We start from the raw sequence: 24,419 nt of genomic DNA, 5'->3' as shown, positions 1-24,419 counted from the left end.
TATCAAATAACTACCTCATGCATACTATGAAAATTTTATGTATCATTAAGCCCAAGATAATACTCAACAGTAAAAAGCTGCAAATTTTCATATGGATGGATGTCAGTATATCTAAATAGTAAATAAATGGTAATCCTATCTACCTATATTAAAAAAATAGACTATCTTTTCAGATTTTACATACCCATCATTCTAAGGAGAGGTACGAAGGATTTAAGATTTTATGATCAACTGCCAGAAGAAAGTCAGTTCCTGCAGTGTCTCATTAGCTCTGATTTTATGATTTACAAGAGACTAAATCCACCTGAAAACGTGTAATTGTTCTGAGATGGTTCCAATGCTAAACCTACAATCTATTAAGAAGAATATCAATGCTAATCAACATGACTACAAATATACTTACTTGCAGAGAAACATTCTGGTCATTTGAAAAAAGAGAAAAATCACAGCAACAAACTGGGGACACTCCCATACTGGATACTTATCTGGACAAGGCACACAGGTTCTAGTCAGCAGAACTGTTGGTCAGGTTAACGTCAGGCCACATGTAAAAAGCAGCCTACAAACTTCCAGACTAACCTTCCAAGGCAGCAGAACGGGTCCAATTCCTCTCAGAAGTAGTTTGGTACTGTCCTACCCACTCCAACCCAGAATCTGAAGTTAAATCAAAAGAGAAAAAGTGAGCGGATGTGTAAACTCTTCGCACATTCTTATTGCTGTATTAAGTTTTGAAGGTGAGCACACCTAGTACAACTGTATGGTTCCAGGAAGCAGAGTAGGTGCAATGGTAATTAGAAAATAGACTGTTAGAAAAGTAAAAACATGTTTCAAAATCTACAATAAACCTGTATCCAAAGGAGTCTTATATGTCAGTAATATGCTGAGTTCTGTGGTACAGCTTTGCAATGGGCTTCCTTGGGCACGGCTCACTTCCTGCCTGTTGAGCGGGAACATGCTACACAGAGCTATGATGGTTTCTACTGAGTGGTAAAATTCACAGATGTTACAGGTTACTCATGCCAGGATCATTCCTTGTGCAATGTTTGATGTGGATGAAGATAAAGTGGTTTCTTGGTCAATAGTTGTAATTTCTTTCATTTAAAGTCAGTGGGTTTCTTGTATAGTTCTATTATAATTGGTCCAGGTTTTATTTCATCCATCTCCATGAAAGCAAAACACTTGGTGCTGGTAAACCTCTTTTTAGGCTTGTAGTGTTTAAATTCAAAGAAGATGGCTGCACCTTCGGTTAACTTTTCAACATGCTTCTGGAGCTCAATTATCCACATTAAAATGGACATACGTGTCTTCTTTTCTTGAAGCCACAGGGGTATCTTGCACAGGAGTTAACTCTATGCCATTCAAATCTTTTACGCTAACTGTACTATAGGGGTCGATGCACTGCCCAGCATCTTTCAGACCAATTTTCTCAATTCTGATAGTGAGGAATGTCATTCCAGGTTCCGATGGCAATCTGGGTAATAAAGCACCGGAACTGGAGCAGGGACAGAGTCAGGAGACCCTGCTCCAGCTCCACCTTCTTCTTCATCTTCTTCAGATTCCAAATTCTCTTCTTCACCAGGTGCTAAAATTCTTCTTAATGGTACAGGCTGAATATCACATGGAAATCCTTTATTATATGTAAGAACATTCTTTAGCACTCTGTACCATGGTCCATACTGCAAACATTTCTCCTAAGAGAGCATTTTTGGTGCTAGCTTCTTCAGGTCCTCCAGTTTAAATTCTTCTTGGGACTGTGTGGAGGGTAAAGCTGCACTTCGCAATTCCAAGCATGTTGCGATTTTGCCTAGGGTTCTCTTTTGCTCTTCTGTGAATTCTGAATTACTGTGTGGAGCTCGGGCCTCTTTTTGTAGATGTCTTGCTAATGTCTGATACTCGTCTATCGCCTCCACCAGCTGGCCCCACGAGTCGAAGTCGGTGCCTCTCCTCAAACTGGCGCCCCTGCGCTGCAGCAGACTCCGGGTCACCTCCGACATGACCGGTGACACACCGGTCCCCTCCCGCCCCGGCCCCTCAGAAGCAAGGCCGGGTTCTAGAGCACCATCCTCCCTGGGCCTGGCCCCGACATTAACCTCAAAATAATTCTTAATCAAAAAGAGGGTGATAGACAAATCAGGTAGGAAAGAGCTCAATTTGCTTTATTCACTGTGCCTGAGGAAATACCTTATGTTTTCTGAATTTTAAGACAGCCTCCAACTTTTCACATTTCTCTCCAGAGGGACAATTAATATGGCCTCCCATTGCCTTGTTTCAGGAGTCTTGAGAGATAGGAAAAAATCCAGTCTAAACTTTGCATAGCTGCAGTCGCATCCGGAGCTCCTATGAAGACTCCACAGTTTTCTGTCTTTACCTACCAGCAAAGGACAGCAGCCAAGGAAATTTAACTTAAAAGTAGATATGCATTCTGTAATATCTTCTCTGCAGCATTTGACTAAGAAGCTTACTGGCAGAAGATTTTCAATAACCAGAGGTAGTATTGTATTGTTCAGAATTTCCCAAGCTTCAAATCAAGGCCAGTAGGAAGAATGAAAATGCAAATTTGAGACTTCTAGCACTCATCTAATAAGAACTCATTTATTATTGATCTACCTAAGGGGGAGAAAACATAATATAGATTGAGTCTTTATTGCCAGTACAATCATCAAATATAAATAGGCAAGCCTGGGAAAAGCTTCACAAACTAACAATGCTGAAATGAGGAAAAAATAGTTTCCAGGTACATCCACAATTCACTATATGAGAAATTAAGTAACCAAATATCTTAGGATGACTCTTAAAAGTATGAGAATTATAGATAAACCTAATTTAACTTGAAAGAAAAAGTAGCCTTAAATGACCTCTATTATGAAGGGTATTCTGACAACTTATATAAAAGAAATTATGCTGCTTTGTATAAGAATGGTTCAAACCCAGAGAAGCCACTTAGTGGATTCATATGATTTAGAGAAATGGTTCCCCTTCCCCTCAAATCTTGGGTCCTGAAATAAAATTTCAAGAATATGGGTATACATATAGGCAAGTCAGTACCAGAATAAGATATGTTTTCACAGCCTATATGCAAAACAACAGGGTACTGTCTTATGTTTAAAACATACTAAGAACTTCAAGGAGCAGCAGTAGTAGGCCATTTAAAAATAGAGTGGGGACTCCTGCATGATTGTGTGATCCCTTGTCCATGAAGCTGGTCCTGACAACGCAGAATGACAGAATGGTAAAGAGGGAAAGTGGCCTGGGAGGATGCAACCATTTCCCATTCATGATAGAGAATGAAAGCCATGGCCTAGATAGAAGAACAATGGACATCAGAAAAATCACAGGAAAAAATACAACTTCCTGAAATTCATCTAGCAAATGATGGAAAGGCAAGTTTAGAAGGTTGGGACACTTTGAGAACTTTAATTCTGATTACATAATTGTGAGTTTGAAAGTGGAAGGCGGGAATGTGAAAACATACTAACTACGCAGGCCTCCTCAGGTAAATTCAAATATTAAAGGATTTTTGTGCAAAATAAAAGCAACTCATCTGACCAAATGGGAATTTATGGGAGTACTACACTATTATAAAGGTGATCAAAGTTCAGGAAGATTACAGTGGTTGGGAGGGGTGGAACAAACATTAAAACTTTTCAAGAAGACTATTTGTCCACATTAAAACTACAGAAAACATGGCAGTTAAGATGAACAAGTAACAGTTTTAAAGCAAAAACTGGATGAAACCACATAGTGAGGACACTTTTGCCACTGGCCGAACAGCTAAATTGTAAGACTTCTAGGTGGCAGAGCATAGCTAACCTGAGGAATATTTTTCTGTGCATTTTCCAAACTCTTCTAAACTCTGTTCTTTTTAACATGGCCATGCTTTACCTCAAGTGAACTAACAAACAAGGTAACACCAGCAGGGAGTTGAGAGTAAATTAATATATTTTCATGAGAAATAATAACCTGAATCATAGCTAAAATTGGTAAGATGAATAAGAAATAAAATTCTCTAATTTGGTAAAAAAAATGAACTGTGCTTTCTGGGTTTTGACACCTATTTCAATGAAAATGACCTAATATCATGTTCCCTCCTAACTTTATTCACATGGTCAAACAACACTCTCACTTGAGTGTAATGTAATCTTTACTGCCAACCCTATTTCCTGCTGAGCCACAGAAGGTTAACTCAAAATGTTAGAGGTGTCTATTTATATTTAACGTAATAAAGGTAATACACATATAATATATACATGACATGTATTGCAAATGTATACATACATTACATGTATATACATATGTATGTGGTATAGATTATATTGCATACATTTAATATAATAAAAAAACTGATTACAGTGTTAAACATTTGACTATATGGAATTAATGCATTACAGAATTCATTTCTAATAGATTACTTTTAGTTTCAACAACAAAGCCTAGGAAGTTCTTAATTTCATACATAGAATGAATAATTTTCCCCATACATCCTCACATCAATTTTTAAAATTTTTTATTGTAATTAATAGAATGATTACAGTTATATTCACCAGATAGAAGGTGCATTACTTCACAAACATTTATACCCTTTCTCATGTTTTCTCACATCAATTTTTAGTGTACCTATTTAATGCAGATTTTTTCCACACATATAAAGCATGACATTCCTTTACTAAAGCTACTTACCAACACATCTATGGCTCATGAACTTGTATTTAAATTCAATAACTCTTTTTAAATATATTTTTATTGTAATTAATAGAAGGGTTACATTATATTCACCAGATAGAAGATGCATTACTTCACAAACATTAATATCCTTTCTCATGTTTTTGTCCCCATTCCCCTCCCATAAACCCCTCTGCTCATCTTGTTTTCCCCCTTCCCTATCCGATTTCAAATAAACAAATAAACATATACAAAATATATCAGACAACAAGGTAAGATACTATAACAATATGAGATAGCCAAGTGACAACAAAAGAAATGAGAAATAACATAGTCCATTAAGAACAACAGTCACACATTATATGTTTCTTGTTTCCACATCCTGGAGCTCCTTTCATTTAGCTTCATCCTATATGGCCTTATGTATCTACGTTTTGCCCTATTGTAAATCTCTGCTAGGAGAGTCCAACGTTTCTACTAATTATGAAAAATGAGAGAAACCATTGAGCCTATATTCCTTTGAGTTTGGCTTACTTTAGATTCAGTAACCCCTATGATGGTGTCTCTATTTCCTCTATTTAACTTCCTTAAATTATTGTTTACCTCTTGACTTCTTGAGTGAATATGATTGCTGGGTTATCTGTTCTGTTGCCAGACTCTCAACACATTCGTCTACTTTTCTATCTTTCTGTTACATTCTTAACTAGGAAAACACAATAATTTATAAATAGGCATAATATCTGACTTTACACTAATACTAATTTCTGAGGTGAGAAACTAATATAACAACCACTGGATAAGCAAAGTTAATGTTTTTATTTTTGTTTTGGTGGATGAAAAAACAGACATTTTTTAAACCATCCTGGGACGTGAACTCAGGGCCTGGGCACTGTCCCTGAGCCTCTTTTCACTCAAGGCTAACACTGGTTTCTTAGTAGTTTGTTGAAGATAAGAGACAGATGGGATACTTTTCTGCCCAGGCTGGCTTTGAATCACAATCTTCAGATCTCAGCCTCCTGAGTACTAGGATTATAGGCATAAGCCACTGGCCCCCTATGAACACACTTTTTAAAAAATGTCAGAATTCTTATGCATTCCATAGAAAAAATATGTTGTCAAATATAGAGTGTTACTGTAATGGTGAAATTACTCCCATAGTTGCTAAAAAGTGAAATGCCCATTATGGGCCATTCATTATTTAAAGCAATCAAGCAGTCCTTTCAATTTTAGGATAAGATACAAAGATATGATTTTTTTAATCACAGAACACTTTCCACAGTTAATTAACATACAAATATAATTTCTTCTCATACTGTATTTTGATTAACCATACCTAAATATATCCACCAGAGTATTTCAATTCAAGGAATAATTTTAATTCAAGTATTTTTGTGTCATTATATTAAATAATATTTTAAAAACACTTAAAATTGCATGATTATTCTTTTCTGTTTTCCACAGATAAATAATGAATTGTATAGGCTATAAGAATTATTCCATTTAGTATTCTGGAATTAGTAGTCAGACTCATAAGTCAGAAAATGTTAAGTAAAAACATACTTGTGCAAATTGGACATTAGAAATTTTTGCAGTTCAAGCATATCCTTCTACCTTCTCCTCTCCTTCCATTGCCATGCTTCCTTTTCTGCCTCCAATTTATAATGGCTCTGATGACTACATTGATACCCTAGATATTTCAGGATCATCTTCCCATGTTGAGATTCTTAGCTTAATTCCATCTTCCAAATCCTCCTTCACATGTAAAGCATATTCACTGAAAGTATCCTGTGAGTGAGAGCATCCCACACCCTCACAACCATAGGTAAACAGCAGCTGACCCTCTCTCACTACAACACCTAATGTGACAAAAGACAACTCACAAAAACTAAGACTAATGAACTGTTTGAAAGTATGAACTATTTCATTTTTAATAATTACACTAATTTATTATACTATCATATTGTAGAGACTTGATACATATCTGTTTTTATAATCTCAAAGCAGAAATAATCTGAGTTCCCCTGCAATGACAAAGCAGATACGAGGAAACCCAGAGCAGATTTTACATGGCTCAGCTCAGCCCATGGAAGTGACGTAAGCCAGACCCAAAGGAACATAGGCTCAATGGTTTCCCTCATTTGTAATAATTAGTACAAAACTTGGACTCTTCTAGCAGAGGATTACAATAGTGCAAAACCTAGGTACATAAGGTCATATAGGATGAGATTAAATGAAAGGATCTCTAGGATATGGAAACAAGAGCTTTATCTTGTGATTGTTATTCTTAATGTACTCTGTTATTTCTCTCCTCTTTTGTTGCCCTTTGGTTAATCTCATATTGTTACTATAAATGACCGTGTTACCTAGTATATTGTATATATGTTTGATTATTTGAAATAGGGAATGGAAGGGGGGAAAACAAGATGATTGGGAAGGGGGGGGAAATGGGGACAAAAACATGAGAAGGGGTATCAATGTGTGAGAAGAAATGCACCTTCTATCTGGTGAATGTAACTGTAACCCCTCTATACATTACAATAAAAAAATTAAAAAGACACACTTCAGAACATTTTTGGTGAGGAAGAAGGGAAAGGTTTTGGCTAGCATCAAAGCATCACGTGAACCATGCTATCTCAAGGAGATCCCATTTTCACTTCTGATTAGAAACAGTAACGTAGAGATAGCAAATGGCAAATTAACAAATGATGGTAAGAATTATTAAGATTCCTGAAGAGGTTTAAAAAACAAAAGAGGTTTTAGTATTTCGGAAAAAGAGAGCAAATTTAATCACTTCTCATATGTGCTCCCTGACTTATGACTAAGATTGAGTTGACTCCTCCTCCAAATAGACTTTTATTTTAGGAGATATAAAGGGAAGTATGTCTTCTTCAATTTCATCTTTATTTTTGGGTTTATTTATATGCAGTAAATTAAATGTAATCCCCAGGGATAAAAGCTCAAGTATTAGAGTAAAGACAGAAAATTAAACCATCATTTCTGAATAAGAAGTACAGGACAGAACTGTAAAAATAGATGACAGATAGATAAATTGATAGATAAGTAGATAGATCCAAAATTGGTAATTGAATTGAGATTTCTATATGTATTGATCTCCAAGTACTTGATCTGAATAAAAATCAGGAGAGAACAGAATGAGAAAATCTATATCCTTGGTCTAAAAGGCAAGAAAGGAAATGAAAAGAAAATAAAGTGCTTGGAAGAGTTGGAGAAAAGATCATGGGTAGAAAACTTATGATTTGAGAAGAAAGCTTTAAGATTAACTTTATCCAGTTAAATTAGTTATGGCTCATGTGAAACAAATATGAAGGTCTGAGAAGAAAACAGACTGAAAGGAAAAGCAAACAGTTCAAAAAGGTAACATTAAGATAGTAAAACCTTGATTTCAAAACAAAAAACTAAAGACCACATAGTAGGGAATGGGCTTTAAAATTGATGTAGTCAAAACAAAAGAGGGTGTTGATGTCCCAAAAGACAGAGGAAGAAGAAATAACAGATAAGGAAATTGTATTTGTATCTTAATCAACTATAGAAAGTGTTCTGTGATTTTAAAAAAGTACCCTCAAGACTAAAATGCAAGCTATGTACATAGTAGACTATATACAATATGCTTAAATGGAGACTATCTATTGTAGTAAAAGTCAATTGTAAAATAATGTACAGTAATGGAACAAATTTTGTGAAAATAATGCACATGTGCACATGAAAGGAGTTGAGAAGGTTTGTAGTAAGTGATCAGCAGTTTTCCTTCACTGGTTTTCATCTTTGGAGAGTTACACTATTTTAAGATTTTTGTGCCATAAAAGAAGTTCCCAAGTGTCACTGAGGAAGCACCACTGATGCCCTGTGCCTCAGCATGAAACAGGAAGAGAAATACCCTTTACTTGATGTGCGTTGCTTTAAGAAGCACATGAAAGCTCACTACCAACTAGGATCCGAACAAAAATTCCATGTTCAATATGTAAAATCAAAACCATTGTTTTAAGGTATGAGGATATTTCCCATTATTTAGATGGATGTTGCTAAATAATTCTGGTCAGTAAGTCAGTCAATTCCTTATAAAGACGTTTTCAGATAAAACAGTGTATCCACTGGTACAACAAATTCCAACAAATTTAAATTCTCTTATGATAGATAATTGTTTAGAAGTAGCTTTGGTCCATTGTTTTGTATTTCCTTAGAGACACTGCTTATTGATCACAGTTGGCCTTCAAGGATTACCTCTTCATTGGAGGGTCATCATTCTAAAACTGTGGTAATCCACTCAGTCGTATGTTTATTGGGAGTCTTAGTCATCAGTGAATATTTTATAAGGACCAGATAAAATTCAGCTCAACAGTCAATCATAATAGTAAGCAAAATACCCAGAATAATATAATGAAGGCAGAGCAGATAATATGAGCACATATATTCTCTGAGGTGGTAACATTTGTGCCCAAATTTGAAGGGCATATCAAAGTTAGCTATGAGACCATTTAAGGATCATTTGAAAGAGACCACAATTTACACAAACATCCTAAGGCAGGAACTCATCTGTATTTAAGGAAAAGAAAGATATCCAGTGAGCCTAAAGGTGTCTATCAGACTGCAGAAAGGAAAGAAAGAACTACTTAATGTACTTACAATGAGGGAAACAAACCCATGGAATGGCTTACATGTGTTCACATACCGGATGTACCTGGAATGTTGTCTGACCCAGAGAAAGTACTTAATTTTTTTACTTGTTCCCAGTTCTTGTAAAATACACTTGAACAATGCTCTTCGTATTTTGGACACCCCTTGAAGACCATGACTGAGTAACAGTTGATAGTCAAGTTTCTACATCCCCCAAGTTGGGGTCTTCTTAAAGAGCTAGTGGCAGCAGTTTCAAAACTTGTTAGAAATGTCCATCCTGTTAAATGTAGTTGGTTTATGCCATTGTTTAGTACTGAGGTTTCTCTGTTGAGTTTTTGCCATGTTGATCTATCCAGAGGTGACAGTGGTACATTAAAGTCACCAAACAATCAATGTGTTTGGATCTATGTGTGTTTTTAGTGTAAGTAGTGTTTGTTTGATAAAGTTCAGTGCTCCAGCATTTGGTAGATAGATATTTAGGATGGTAATATAGTCCTGTAGGTGAGATCCCTTTATTAGTATATAATAACATTCTTTGTCTCTTCTCACTAATTTCATTTTGAAGTCTATTTTATGTGATATTAAGATTACAATTTCAGCCTGCTTATGGGGGCAGTTTGCTTGATAGGCTTTATTCCAGCCAAAAAGGAACATTATTACACTGTTGGTACAAACTCAATCGACCACTTTGGAAAGCAATATGGACCTCAAAAGACTAAACATAGAGCTACCCTGTGACCTAACAATCTCACCCTTGGGCATTTATCCAATTGACCACAAACCAGGCTACACTAAAACCATGAGCATGACCATGTTCATTGTAGCATTGTTTACCATGGCCAAGATAGGGAACCAACCCAGATGCCCCTCAGTAGATGAATGGATCAAATAATGTGTTATATATACAACATGGAATGCTATGCTGCCATCAGAATGACATTGCCCCATTCATAAGAAAATGTAAAAAATCATACTGAATGAAGTAAAAACAGACTCAAAGAAACAGAGGCGCTATGGTTTCCCTTACTTATATTAATTAGTATATGTCTAGGATAGTCTTATAAAAGGATCACAATAGCTCAATAGCTAAGTACATATGACCATCTAAGATGAGAATAAACATATGAACTCCAAGATATGGAAACAAGAAATTTTTCATGGTTGTTGCTTTAAATGTGCTGTGTGAAATTACTTCTTTTTTCTTTCTCCTCTTTGGTTTCCCCTGTTCTCACTGCTTATAACTTTGGTACCCTGTGCTTGTATATGCGTTTATATGAATTGGGGAAGGGAAAGAGAACAACAGAATGGCGAGACAAAGGACAAAGAGTGAACCAATGTAACAGTGAGACTCACAACTTGGAAACAAGAGCTGGCGGGACGGAAAGTGGGAGAAAACCCAGAAAGGGCACAATGTACGCATTAGCTTAGTTATATAACTGTAGACCCTCTGTACATCACCTAGACAATAAAAGTCAAAGTTTTTTTAAAGAAAGAAATATCAATCCTCAGCTCAGTCCAGACCTACTGCATTTCTGAGCAGCTCCACCAATCTCCGCTTAATTTAGTCCATTCTCCTGAAGTAGCATATTTCAACTTGGCTGGTTGAATGGATTATAAAAGACCTCCTGTGAACTGGAGTGTAGAAATAGAGAATACATAGTAATTTGTAGAAATATGTCCCTTCATCTTTCATTAAAACTTCTCATTGCACTGTCTATAATATGTGTGAAAGCCAGTTGTGACCACAAAATATAATATAAATGAATGTGTCATTTTATAACAATAGACAATAAATACCTCTTTATAATCAGGGTGTGTGTGTGTGTGTGTGTGTGTGTGTGTGTGTGTGTGTGTGTGATAGAGAGAGAGAGAGAGAGAGAAAAAGAGAGACAGAAAGAGAGAAAGAGAGAGAAGCAGGCAGACATATAGACATACAGGCATTAGCTTTTAGGCTAAAACATTTTTCTTTACACCTCTCCTGCTTCTTCACAGGACCAGTGACCCTGCTGTATACTGGCTGTTAACAATAAAAGTTGGTCTGGTGGAAGTTTCCAGTAACATGAGCAGGGATCCTGAAATAGACAAGGCTGGGCTTCTCTGGATAGAGGACAGGGGAGTAGCCCCCGTCTGGTTTCTGCCAGGCTCTCTGAGGGGAGGACCTTCTCTGTTAGACTTAAGGCCTCAGCTAAGTCCATAATTCCTATCCTGCAACCATGATCTTCATTGGGTCTGCCAGAGATGCAAACCAATCTTAGCATTCTAATTATTTCCATAACAATTCTCCTCTTGGGGTTCTTGGAATCCTGTTGTGGGATTTGAAATGACTTCTAGAAATCCATTTGCTTTCCTCTTTACATTTTCACTAATATCACCTGAGTCTCCCTCTAGGACAAGTGAGTGACTCAGACAGATAGGAAAGACTGGACAGGTAGAGAAGTCTCGAAAATCAGCATCTCAAGAATTCTTCAGCTACGATCAGAAAACCAGCACTAATCTCCTCACCCTGGCCTTCCATTCTTCATTGTCTTGATGAGTTTGAATCACAGTGACCTCATTTTAGCTTGGTCTTCTTGGGGCAATCACGTCTATCTACATGTTAGATGATGCTTCTGATTTCTAGACTGTCTGCTCTTATAAGCCAAAGGAAATTCCTTTGAGAAACAGAAACAGAGAAAGTAGTGAGTGAAGAAATAAAAATCTGGTCTCAAAGCTCACGTTCTGTATACAACTTTATGAAGTTGTAAACAAGCTCGAAAATGCCATGTCATTAAACATTAATAGTTTCGCTGATTTTGTGGAGGTATAATAAAACTTGGACTCAGATTTGAAGGGATGGTTCTAGCTCAGCTAGCTTTCCTTTAAATTTGTTGTTACTCAGTTTTATGGCTCTTCTATTTTCTTATCTGTTAGCCAAAAGTATTCACCCTCTAATAAGTCCATTTTAATTTTTAATTGCACTTAAAATGCTTGACACATAACGGGTATACAAAAAGATACATGGAATTTAGAAAATATCCTAATGAGAAAATAAAAAAGTGATTGATAATAGTTTCAGTTACAGTTTTCCAGACTATCCATCTATAATTATTTTTATTACACTTTTAACACTCTTTTTTAGAAGAATGAAAATAAGCTGTCAAATAATCTTAAAATATTTTAATCATCATTTTCTGCTTTTTTTTTCTGGTGCCAGTTCTCAGGCAGGCTTTTGCAAAAAATTGTATAACCACAGTAGAAAGTAAAGAAGCCCATTAGATTCTGTTGTCAGAAAAGTGATCTTTGTAGACTCCAAATAACAAGGGAATTGATAGAAACTGTTAAAGATGATGCTGGAAAATGAAAGTAATTCCTGCCTGAATCAGCAATTCATAAATAAAACTTCACATACATATACTACTCTCCAAAAAGCATTACTTTTGTCACATACCTGTGTATATGTATGTGTGGAGGGAGTAACTTGATACTATTATTATTATTATTATTATTATTATTTTAAAGCAACCTTTATATCTGTGAAGCTGCACTTACATAATCTCAGCCTTTCATGAGGTAATTGCTCGAGCAAGTAAAAATTAGTGAGACTATCTCAAAAACAATCTGGACATGCTGAATGACATCTGTAATCATAGCTACTCAAGAGGTTGAAGTAGGAAGGTCCTAATCTGAGCTGGACCATGAGGCCTTAAATGAAAAACAAACTAAAATTCCTCCCATGGTGGCTGGTGAGACCTTTTTATTGTTCTGGATTATTACTTTAATGAAGCAATGGAATTCTAGAAGACCCTTTGTTTTGTGATAACATTTATTATTTAAAAATTACTTAACTATGGACACTAAAAAGAGTTTTTTTAGACTAAAAATTATATCTACTACCATCTATTTGAATTTAAAATTATGGCTTCTCCTTTAGTCATGTTTTAAACAATTAAACCTCCCATGTTAAAACACTTCTACTACTTGCTTTTGTGCTTTTTCTCAGAATTACAATTCTATACTTCTATTATTGTAAGGAGAACTATTGAAACTGAATTCTTCTTTGGTTACCACTCCTGTTTCAGCTGGTTGCACTTTTTGCCCCAATGCATTGATTCCATTCTTTTATAAAGGTTATTTTGATGTCTTCTCCTTAGAATAAAAATGCTCAGCTAGCTTCTCCCTTTGTCTGTGATTCAAAAGGAATTATTTTTGAATGGAAGAGAGCACAATTGAGGATAATAGTAGAAATGTCTGTGTACAGCTCTTGTACTACTATTCTCACTGATCTTATCAGTAGGTAATATCAAGAGCTCTAAGTCATATACAAAAAGCCTTAAATGCATAGTCTCACTTTTTTCTTTCTTATTTCTTACACCGGGAGATATATTAGCTTCATTCTAGAGATTAGGACAGTGCAACACAGAAATGTTGTCATCCACTCAAAATCATCTATGAGATATTAGAAATTTGAACTCAAACTTGGCTGACTTCAGTGATGACCATAATAAATACTACTGAACACTGCCTTTCATGTATACTCTCATTGCATAATATCTTAATTTTGTGAACATGTATTCATAGACTGAATTACATCTCCCTAATCTATCAGTTACTAATTCTTAGAACCTATAAATATTACATTTGTTTATTTGGAAAAAATATCTTTGTAAATATGATTAAGGTTGTATAGGAAGGCCCTAAATACAACAGCATATCCTCATGGACAGATGTTGAGGGAGATTTAATACATACAGAAGTGAGAGTCTAGAATGATGCAACCACAAGCCAAGGCATGCCAACAGCACAGGAATCTAGTAAATGCTCAGTAATCCATGTATAAAAATGTTCACTAAAATTAGGGTCTACTGTTAATGAATGAAGATAATTTGATAATGGTGCCATGCCATCTTTTAAATATTTTCCTTCTTTTCTAAGTTGACTATGCTTTGTTAGTTCTGCTAATCATTTTAAAATAAAGCAAAGTCATATAATATTTTTGATATTGCCCCATTTGTTTTTTTATTGTAATTATAGAGGGGTTATAGTTATATTTGCCAGATAATAGGTACATTACTTCTCACAATTGATACCCCTTCTCATGTTTTTGTCCCCATTTTCCTCTCCCCCACCCCTCCCAATCATCTTGTTTCTCCCTTTTCCTTTCCTATTTCGAATAATCAAATAAACATATATATATATATATAGATATATATATATACACAATAGACCAAGCAACAAAGTCAGATACAGTAACAATATAAGATTAACCAGAGGGCAACAAAAGAGAAGAGAAATAACATAGTACATTAAGAGCAACATTCACACAAGAAAAATTTTGTTTCCATATCCTGGAGATCCTTTCATTTAGCTGCATCCAATAAAGGCAATATTGAGTAGTGAAAATGCATAGTAGTAGAAAGCAGTTTGGGAGAGAAAAATACAAACTTAGCTGTCTCCTCAATTCTTAATTACTAAAGTATACTTGATCAGCTTATACCTGCAGCTTATCCCTTTTGGTGTGTCATCATTCCTTTTGTTTCTGCCCTAGTGTTTCAGGGTGGAGCTTCTTAGCTTGACAGTTGTCTCTAAGATCCTTTCCATATAACAATGGACTATTTCCCAGAGAATACTCTGGGAAATAAATTACCCCAAATTTTAACTTCTCACTCTTCAAATTCTCAATCCTTTATTTTCCTTCCATGTATGAGAACCTCAGAAAAGCAATATGCCATCCTGATGTTTCTGATTGTCAATCTTTTTTGGGCCCTCTTTTCTGCTCTCCCTCTCTATGGCACTAGTGTTTGAACTCAGGACCTCGCTCTTGCTCGGCAGATGTGTGTTATCTCTTGAGAAATGTTCTTCGCCATTTTAGCTCTAGTGAATTTTTTTTTGGATAGCCTCTTTTGTTTTTGCTTATGTTCAGCTTCGGATCCCAATTCTACTTATGCTTCCTGTGGAATCACAAATGAGCTCCATCACACAAGCTATTGATTGAGATAGGGTCTTGCTAAGTTTTGTCCTAGCCTAACCCCAAGTAAAGTTCCTCCTGAGATATTTCAAGAGTGAGCCAATGCACCTGTTCTCTCGTCCTTTATTTTTATTCTAACTTTCCATGGTCATGATCAACTTTAAGACCTTCTTACATGAAAACAATTCTGCATCCATTAGTTATTCCTCCAGGTTCACCTTGAACATATGTTTATAAACTTGCAGATTCATAAATGTGTTATTTTATAACATAATTTAAACATATATTTATAAATATCCATAGTATTATAGTTTTCATATATTATTTTTACCTGTTTCTTAGGAATGTTATATTATTTGTTGCAAAATTTCTACTGAATTTTTTTTCTTGGCATAAAAAAGGACAAAGTAGCTTCTTAATCTTCCTTCTGTGTAAGTATTCATGTGACTTTTACAAATTCCTCTTCATTCTTTCCTTCCAAAAAGTATGTCCTCAATAACTATCCAAATAGATATTTTAGGAATAAGGGGATATTAGAAGGGAAAGAAGCTAAAACAAATCCATTATATATACCACAATAGGAGCTGAAATATATCAGAACCCAGAGGTCATAAAACTTAAATACATGGATCCTTGGCAGTGCTTCAAAAGGCTAAACATAGAACTCCCCTATGACCCAGCAATTCCACTACTTGGCATTTACCCAACCATCCAGAAACAAGGACATACTAAAACCACTAACACAACAATGTTCATTGCAGCATTATTCACCATAGCAAAGATATGGAACCAACCTAGATGTCCCTCAGTTGATGAGTGGATCAACAAGTTGTGGTATTTGTACACAATGGAATTCTATGCCGCTGTCAGAAAGAATGACATCACCCCATTTGTTAGGAAATGGAAAGACTTAGAAAAAATCATATTAAGTAAGCCAGACTCAAGGGAACTTAGGCTCAATGGTTTCCCTCATTCGTCATAATCAGTAGAAACCTTGGGCAGAGATCTGCAATAGAGCAAAATCTTGATACATAAGGCCATATAGTATGAAGCTAATTGAAAGGACCTCCAGGATATTGAAACAAAGGCCATATAATGAATGACTGTTGTCCTTAATGTACTATGTTGTCTCTCATCTCCTTTGCTGTCCCCTGGTTATCTCATATTGTTATAGTATCTCACTTTGTTATCTGATATATTGAATTTATTTGTATTTGGCTATTTGAAATTTGATAGGGAAGAGGGGAAACCAAGACGGGTGGGGGGTGTGGCGGGGGGAGGGAAATGGGTACCAAGACATGTGAAAGGGTATCAATGTATGTGAATTAATGCACCTTCTATCTGGCAAATAATCATGTAACCCTTTTACTAATTACAATAAAAAAATAAAAAAGAGAAAATAAATAAATAAATATATTTTATATAAATAAAAAAATATATGGATCCTGTAAAAAGAAGGAAAGACAAGTTACACCCAAGTGGTGATTTTCCACGAATCTTTACCAAGATGGTAAACCATGTCTGGTAGTCCATAAAAAGACAGCACTCACTCTTCAAGTGTAGTGATTGATAGCCAGACATTTTGGGATGTAGGCCACCATTCTGAGTTGAAACAACTGATGTCCTTAATTATTCTTCAGAACTTCTGTTTTTAGAATGACTGAGTTTGTTTCTCCAGATGTTTCTCTTGGAAGGTTACATTTGATAGAGCCTGTCATTTCAGACAACCCAATCATTTGAGTTTGATCTAATTATGATTTGCTAAGTAATAAAAGCATTATAATATTGTTGATTTAGTCTTCCATGATTATGTGTAAAGTATCAAGTTTGTATTACTATCATGCCAAATGTACTGTTTTAGTGGAAAAAAATTTTACAGTTCTTGGGTTTAGATGCCTTCTGCCATCTATCCCACACAACAGAAGTATAGTCACTATGCTGCATAGGTCTCGGCTTTAGCTGTGTTTCTCAATGATTTCCCTGACCTTTTGTCTTTTACATGTGGGCACCATACTCGGACACATGGTAGGTTTAGAAATGACATTGCTGAGAGAGATTCTACCACTCTGTCTGTAACCACTTAACTGGGTGAGCATGGTTGTTTCCAAGATGCTGTGAGAGCTGTGTTCAGAGCCATCTTGCCCCTTGTTCTCAAGGTAGAAGAAAGATAGAGACAGAGAATGGCTGGAACCAACACAGGTATACAAAAGCTCTGCCCTTGTATCAAGACAGGATCTCCATTACCGGACAACTTTTTCCCGAGAGCTTCCTTAGTACTAGGAAAAAGATATGCTCTAACTATACATTCATACTCAGCCTTTCCCATATTCCAGTGGGCTCCCTTCATTTCTCTTTGCCAAAGACAAAGCATTTACCAAGTGCTCTTCACAATAATACACATCTTGAGCTCTAGTGAATTCAACCTAAAATATGACCCTTAATTCTCATCCCAGAGCCCCCCTTTTCCCAAGTGGAGATATCTCCTACTGACTCACTGAGCTTCACACACATACACACACACACACACACACACACACACACACACACACAATATGTAGATTTTTATACATACTCGATAGAATAACTATGAATCAGTTGATCTCTCTAAAATAGAATAGGTATGGTCTTTTCTGTTAGAGAATTTTGTTATTCCCATGATTTGGAAATGAGCAACTTGTAAGTCAATTTCTATGTCAGTTTTACTACTCCAATCCTGAAAGTGTAGGTAACTGGGATGTGAACACATTATTTCAGTAACTCTCCAAACGCTTGATAACTTACGAGAAGCACTAATTTTCCAGCTCTTCTAATTCTCAAGCAATTTCAATGCAGCAAGTCGCTAAAGTAATTTTTAAAATTTTAATAGGGGAACATTTCTTCTTTGGGAGATGGCTTTACTAAAAAGTAAAGTCACATTTCATGATTTTTACTGCACAACCACACAGAGTAAAAGTGGAGAAAGAAAGTGTAGTTTCTTGGTTGAGCACAATACCAGGAAATTGTGTCTTAAAAACTGGTCTTGACCCCAAAGGAACATAGGCTCAATGGTTTCCCTCATTTGTAATAATTAGTACACACCTAGGACTCTCCTTGCAGAGGATTACAATAGTACAAAACCTAGATACAAAAGGCCATATAGGATGAGGCTAAATGACAGGATCCCCAGAATATGGAAACAAGAGCTTTATCTTCTGTGATTGTTGTTCTTAATGTACTGTTATTTCTCTTCTCTCTTGTTGCCCTTTGGTTAATCTCATGTTGTTACAGTATCTGACTTTGTTACCTGGCATATTATATATACTTTTATTTGATTATTTGAAATAGGAAAGGGAAGGGGGGAAAACAAGATGATTGGGAAGGGGTGGGGAGAGGGACAAGGGAACAAAAACATGAGAAGGTATATCAATGTGTGAGAAGTAATGTACCTACTATCAGGCGAATATAACTGTAACCCCTCTCTAAACATTGCAATAATTTTTTAAAAAAAGTATTAAAAACACATACACACATAAAAGAACTGGTCCTGTCTTGAAATCAAAAGGTCAAGACAAAAGGTAAAAATCAATATAGCTCAAGTTATTTTTAAAATTTTGTTTTATTGCAAGAGTGATGCACAGAGGCATTACAGTTATATAAGAGAATGAGTACATTTCTTGTCCCTAGTTGGCACAAGCTACTGTAAACAAACTTGTATGGAATAAATTTTTTTTGACATCAGCCACAACAGTGATAAACTTATCTACTACTTCAATCTATGGAGAGCTCAGACTCTCCATAGCAGTGTTAACATGGGATAGTTTCTTCCTTATTTTCTTTGGCTTTTCCTCTTCTTATTACAAGTGCCATTCTTAGGGTTTAGCTCTGTAGTTTTTGGTTTTCTTCTCTTTGTAAGAAAACAGAGTGAATTGGATAAAAAAGAAGTTGACAGTCAGGAAGACAAGATAGTATTTATTATATGATAAAAACAAGAAAAACATTCTCTTCTGCTTTCAATTTGTCAAATCTTAAAAACTTGAGTTCTTTTGGGGTTTGTTTCATTTACCACTTCCTCAGGAGAAAATATGAAGATGAATGATAGCTTCTGAAAAGCAAAACAAATTTCTGACAAGGAAGAGATAAATGGTCCCTGTGTAGTCCTCCATCCTTTTAAACTGGATAGAGAATTTAAAGCTCATGAAGGTTATGGTAACCTTTTGGGAATATAACTTTGACATGGGAGACTTGTTGCTGACCAAATGCATAGCATGGTATTGACTGGGAGTTATGTTTTACATTATTACATCCTCTTTGTGTAACCATGAGTACATCATATTCCCAGTTTGACTTCCTTTTATTTAAGAACATTCAATGGTGATAATGATAATGCTGCTAATAATCACAGTAGTGAATTTATTAGACTCACCAGATGACAAGCACTATGTGAGGAATTTACACACACATCCCATATTCTCATCCATAAATCCTATATGGTAGATTCACAAAAGAACACAATCTAGAACAATAAGGCCATATAGTATGATGCTAAATGAAAGGACTTCCAGGATAAAGAAACAAAAGCCATATAATGAGTGATTGTTGTAATGAGTGATTGTTGTCCTTAATGTACTACGTTATCTCTCATCTCTCTTATTGTCTCTTGATTATCTCATATTGTTACAATATTTCACCTTGTTATCTGATATATTTTATATATGCTTAATTGGTTATTTGAAATAGAAGGTAGGGGGGAAATCAAGTTGTGCGGGGGGAGGGGGAGGAGGGAAATGGGGACCATGACATGAGAAAGGGTATCAATATCTGTGAAGTAATGTACCTTCTATCTGGTGAATATAATGTAACCCTTCTACTAACTACAATAAAAATATATGAAAAAGAAAGAAAACTGTGCTTCACAATACATGAACAAATCACTCCAAGCTAATCTACTGATTTATAGACAGGCACTTAATTGAGCAGCCTGAAATCACATTGCTGATAGGAAGAACCATGGTCTGTGCCACCATAAATAGAATGAGTGGAAATGTTTCACACTGGATGACTTTTAACACCAGAGTGAATTTCAGTTTACTAGATGTTGATGGAGTGATTTCTTCAAAGCACGAGTTTTTTTTATAAATTGACTTGAGGAATAGTTTCATAATCCACTAATAAAAATGAAACACATTTCACAGTTACATTTTCCATTAACATTGGTTTTTATAATATATTTCATTTAAATATTTGAAGATAATTATGGTGAAGGTTTGAAAATTTATATATGAGTGCATGCCTGTGTGTAAAAATATAAATTGCTTCTCTCCAGCATAAATCAATCATTGCTCCCTAAAAAAAAATAAAAAATAAAAGTTGGGTGTCCACTGAAATAGAACATGCACACAGAAAAGTATAAATTTTGTCACAACGTGAGTGCCTTTGTGTATTGTATAACTTCCAGTTCGGACAAGAAACAGAATATGGCTAGTATCAATGCCCCAAACAGACTTTTCCTAATTCATGCATTTCTCCTCCTACTAGCACTATTTAAAATCTTGATTTCTAATCTCATAGATTTGAACTTTATAAATTTTATAAATAAATTAACTCAACAATTATTCTTTAGGTCTAAATTGTTTTGACCTATGTCTGTACGTTTCACTCATTTTGTGTATGAAACTAGCCTTTTATCATTTTCATTGCTAAATAGTTCTTTATTGTGAGAATTTACCACAATTTTAGTCATTTTTCTATTGAGCCATTTAAATTGTTATATTCTAGTAAAATCGTGAAAATGCTATTAAATTCATTGCCTTATGATCAGAGCATTTCAGAAAGTATTTTAGACTAATATCACTTTTATTTTTCCCATTTTCACTCATTCATATATAATTTTATTCCTAGTTACATGAATTCTAAAAAGCCATATCTTTAAAAATATGTAAATTAAAGTTTAGTTTTCTAATTATTTAAAAAATCAAAACCCTAACAGCTCAAAAAATTGAATCACCCCAAAACTAATCTCCAAAGAAACAACCATCCCATTAAAAGATGAGCCAAAGACGTAAAGAGTCTTCTCTGAAGAAGAAACAAAAATGGCCTATAGACACATGAAGAAATGTTCAACATCTCTGGTCATAAAAGAAATGCAAATCAAAACAACGCTAAGATTCCACCTCACTCCAGTTAGAATGGCCAGGATCAAGAAAACTAGTAACAACAGATGTTGGAGGGGATGTGGCCAGGAGGGATCACTACTACACTGCTGGTGGGAGTGCAAACTTATTCAACCACTATGGAAAGCAGTGTGGCAGTGCCTCAAAAGGCTAAACATAGAGCTCCCCTATGACCCAGCAATTCTACTACTAGGCATTTACCCAATTGTCCAGAAACAAGGACAGACTAAATCCACTACCACAGTGATGTTCATTGCAGCACTATTTACCATAGCAAAGATATGGAACCAATCCAGATGTCCCTCAGTTGAGGAGTGGATCAACAAGATGTGGTATTTGTACACAATGGAATTCTATGCTGTTGTCAGAAAGAATGACATCGCCCCATTTGTTAGGAAATGGAAAGACTTAGAAAAAAATCATGTTAAGTGAAGTAAGACAGACTCAAAGGAAGATAGGCTCAATGGTTTCCCTCATTTGTCATAATCAGTAGAATCCTGGGTCTCTCCTAGCAGAGATTTGCAATAGAGCAAAACCTAGATACATAAGGCCATATAGTATGATGCTAAATGAAAGGACCTCTAAGATAGAGAAACAAAAGCCATATAATGAGTGATTGTTGTCCTTCATGTACTATGTTATCTCTCATCTCTTTTGCTATCCCTTGATTATCTCATATTGTTACAATATCTTACTTTGTTATCTGATATATTGGATATATTTGTATTTGGTTATTTGAAATTGGATAGGGAAGGGGGGAAAACAAGATGAGGGGCAGGGATTGGGGGAGGGAAATGAGGACCAAGACATGAGAAAGGGTATCAATGTATGTGAATTAATGTACCTTCTATCTGGCAAATATAATGTAACCCTTATATTAATTACAATAAAAATATATGAAAAAAATAAAAAAATCAAAACCCACTATGACTACATTTAAGTGGGAAAACTGTATAATGTGTATATGAGAAAACTCACTCATTTCAGCTTTACAAAGACTGTCCTTTTTCCCTAAATGAATATACTCAATTAAATTATAGCTTGATATGAATCAAGTCATGAGTTACTATACTGCTATATGGCCTTAGAATTATATAAGTAGAACTAGGGTATGCTGACACTGACTCTTTATGATTATGGAACCATAAAGTAATTTACTACCTTCTAAACATCTTTTTTTCATATATTTTTATTGTAGTTAGTAGAAGGGTTACATTATATTGACCAGGTAGAAGGTGTATTACTTCAAATATATTGATACCCTTTCTCATATCTTTGTCCTCATTTCCCTCCCCCCACCCTCGCCCCTCATCTTGTTTCCTCCCTTCGCTACCAGACTTCAAATAACCAAATACGCATATATACAATATATCAGATAACAAGGTGAAATACTGTAACAATATGAGGTAACCAAGGACAACAAAAGAGATGAGAGATAACATGGTACATTAAGGACAACAATCACACATTATATGGCTTTTGTTTCTATAACCTAGAGGTCCTTTCATTTAGCATCATTCTATATGTCCTTATGTATCTAGGTTTTGTTCTATTGTAATTCCCTGCTAGGAGAGCCAGAGTCTGGCTTACTTCACTTATTATGATTTTTTCTAAGTCTTTCCATTTCCTTACAAGAATGGGGCCATGTCATTCTTTCTGACAGCAGCATAGAATTCCATTGTGTATAAATCTACATCTTGTTGATTCAACAAAACTCTCAGTTTCTACTTGTGAGGAAACTGCTGATGTTCTCAGGGCTCAGTTTGCTGTCATCACCTTCTGCTGTTCCTGTACTCAGAAAGGATCTGACCACTACAGTCTTACCCTTCCTCCTCACAAGGTGGCCACCAAAGTTCTAAAGATCATATCCTCCTACTACCACGAGTCCACAAAAAAAGGAGTATTTGTGCCTGTGGATCTCTTCAAGAACTAGGGTAATTAACTTATACTTCTCCCAGGTTGATCTTCTTATGATATTGACCAGGAATGAACACCATCGTTCTTCATTCAGCGGGAGAATTACAATGACCATGAGCCCTCAGACTGGGTTTGTCCTCCCAGAACAGGCTGTGCCAATCCCACAAAGCATAGAATAAAAATAACTAAAATCAGGGCAAAAGCTGGGCTAACACATGGTGAAACCAAGGGCCAAAACGTGAGAGTTTTTCACAGAGTCGAAGCTAGTATGTAGTAGATGCCAGACTTAAGTTTAATTGACAATACACAGTCTTTTACTTTCTGTGGGCATGTCATCAATCTAATTTTCTCTTATTCTCAAATAAGCAATTTTACAGAATGTTTGAGTCATTGGCAAGGTATAATTTTTAGGAGCTCTTGAAATCTGAGATAGAGATAAATAGAGTTAAATTTGCTCCATTTTCTTAGTCTTCTCTTATCCCAGATAACATACTGCTTCACACTTACTTTCATATCTGTTTTTTCTGAGACTGAGATTTTCTGAGACAGAAAATCTTAGCCTTCTCTTATCCCAAACAGATAACATACTGCTTCACACTTACCTTCCTATCTGTTTTTCTGAGACTGAGAATTCCTGAGACACAAAGTACTTCCAATTAGAAAAACAAGGGATATTTCCGAATCACCTTCCACAGAGGCTTTCTGTGATTCAAGGTAATCATGAATGCAGGAAGGGACTAAATGAAGAAATGGGAATGATGTGACTAATGATGATAAATCTTTCCTTATTTCTGATAAACATATTTACTCTCTGAACAGGAATATAAAACCAAGGAACAGTGAGGAATGAAGAACCTTAATGAGTAAGTACTGAAATTATCACAAAGTAGATGTTAAGAATGGGAAAGCAGATAAAGTAAAAAAAATTAATTCTGTAAGGAGAAGTGTGTCTATACACAAAATGGGAAAATATTTCATTAAAAGTGAAAGTACAGGGCTGGGAGTTTGGCCTAGTGGTTAAAGTGCTTGCCTAGCATGCATAAATACCCGGGTTCGATTCCTCGGTACCACATACATAGAAAAAAAAAAGCCGGAAATGGTGCTGAGGCTCAAGTGGT

At 35.5% G+C, this 24,419-nt stretch overlaps 1 pseudogene; it reads right to left on the bottom strand.

Moving 5' to 3' along the window:
* Window positions 1–754: 754 nt before the first annotated feature.
* On the bottom strand, window positions 755–1,994 carry LOC150064587 (axin interactor, dorsalization-associated protein pseudogene; annotated as a pseudogene).
* Window positions 1,995–24,419: the final 22,425 nt, after the last annotated feature.

The sequence above is a fragment of the Megascapheus bottae genome, chromosome 4 (genome assembly GCF_031878675.1).
Source record: "Megascapheus bottae isolate mThoBot1 chromosome 4, mThoBot2.hap1, whole genome shotgun sequence".
NCBI classification, from domain to species: Eukaryota; Metazoa; Chordata; class Mammalia; order Rodentia; family Geomyidae; genus Megascapheus; species Megascapheus bottae.
The sequence above is the reverse complement of the archived record's forward strand: the minus strand, read 5'-3'. Positions and strand labels throughout refer to the sequence as shown.